Below are 1373 nucleotides of genomic sequence, written 5' to 3'. Positions count from 1 at the left end.
GCCGAATGTGGCCTTTTCAATAGCCTCTCTCTGGTAAAAGAAGTGTCGTGCGCCTTAGAAAAAGTGCCCAATAACTTACGACCTCCGTACGCTGCCGTTCTTTATTCTCGGGGTGCTGTGGTGATATTGAACCAAATTCCGGTGCTGTGACAAACGCGCAGGAGGAACAGCTTACGTAACTTGTAACCAAAGTTACAAAGCCTGATATCGGTCAAGCCGCAAGGCTGAGCAGTATGAAAGACCTCGAGGACAGCAACAAAAATACTGGTGTGGCAATGAAGTAACTAGAAAAGATAGTTTCTGCGTTAGAAAGTAATCACGCGTCCACGAGTTAAAGGTGTGCGCAGCCGTGATTGCAACTAGGAACGAAATACGTGACCAGGGGTTCCCCGGGAATTAATATTAGGGGGGGAGGTCTAAATGTTTAGAGAAGGGGGGGGGGGGGGGGCACTGAGAATAGGAGTGTGTAGGGAAATCACTGTACGTGACTCGGCAACGTGAGGATGTCGTGTCTCGTATTCAGGATGATGTTGATTATTTCAAGAAATGATCAAGTAGAAAAAACCTTATAATTTCCAGTGTGAAAGAGACAGGTGAACGCGAAGAATCGGTGCGTTCTGAGAAGTTCACAAAGGAATTTAGTGAATCTAAAATGCGTTTAAAAGTAGATAGCATTTACAGGGCACATCGAGTTGGCCATTTTTTTTAAATTAACTATAAAAGGGCGAAAAAAAGCAAAATGTTAAATGAAAAAGAAGTTGGAAGTGTTTTTTCAAACGATTTCAATTTGAGCACCAAGTTTAGTCTGACAAATTGAAGGCGGTTAGGACCAAGCGTAGAAATCGTCCCCAATTTTCTGTCAATGCGAAGAATGCTGGAGACAAAGTACGCTTGCGTTTTGATAAACTTTTTTTTTTTTGAATGCAGACGTATATGTTTAGGACTAGAATGCCATAGCTACTGTCCCACTGGTTACCACCGGTAATGCTGAACCACGACATGTTCATCTCTTTTGAACGCCAAATGCTTCGCCTAGATCCCCAGTGTGCTTTATTTACTTTGCAGTCTCTTAAGACCCATGTACCCTCTGCTCCTCTTTGTCCTCCAGAAATTAAATCTTAAAATTTATTGTACGCCACTGTTCGGAGCGTATACTATCAAAACGCGACGATATCTCCTCTTTGATAATCCTGCTTTGCTCGCGTTGTTGCTCTCACTGAAACGAAGTTAAATGACGAAGTGATTAAATCAGCTACTTTTGAAGGCACCTTCTTTTAATATACCTCGTCACGACAGACGCCGACGTAAGGGAAGCAAGGATGTTTGATGTTAGGAAAAAATATAATGTGTACTTGGGCGCTGGTTTTTAAAGC

Source organism: Ixodes scapularis, unplaced genomic scaffold (assembly GCF_016920785.2).
Source record: "Ixodes scapularis isolate PalLabHiFi unplaced genomic scaffold, ASM1692078v2 PGA_scaffold4__175_contigs__length_147842914, whole genome shotgun sequence".
In the NCBI taxonomy this organism is placed as follows: Eukaryota; Metazoa; Arthropoda; class Arachnida; order Ixodida; family Ixodidae; genus Ixodes; species Ixodes scapularis.
This window is presented reverse-complemented; position numbering follows the sequence as displayed.